Source organism: Meleagris gallopavo, chromosome 10 (assembly GCF_000146605.3).
Source record: "Meleagris gallopavo isolate NT-WF06-2002-E0010 breed Aviagen turkey brand Nicholas breeding stock chromosome 10, Turkey_5.1, whole genome shotgun sequence".
Classification (NCBI taxonomy): domain Eukaryota; kingdom Metazoa; phylum Chordata; class Aves; order Galliformes; family Phasianidae; genus Meleagris; species Meleagris gallopavo.
In genome coordinates, this window is record NC_015020.2 from 5466609 (window position 1) to 5466829 (window position 221).

The following is a 221-nucleotide window of genomic DNA, read 5'->3' on the forward strand; positions in this document are numbered from 1 at the left end:
CACGTTTGTGATTCCTCATTAAAGGTGCTTGGTAATAAATGTAAATATAATAAATATATTTCTGTGTTGGGGCCCTATGTAGAAGTAATTACTCTAGTAGTAGGTATTTTTAGGAGAAATCCCAAAAAGTGACTCTAGATGCTGATATTGGTCTGAAGTGCCATAGGCATTTTATTACAGGCATTGGAAATAGGTCTGATGAAGCCATTTTTCTTCTATCT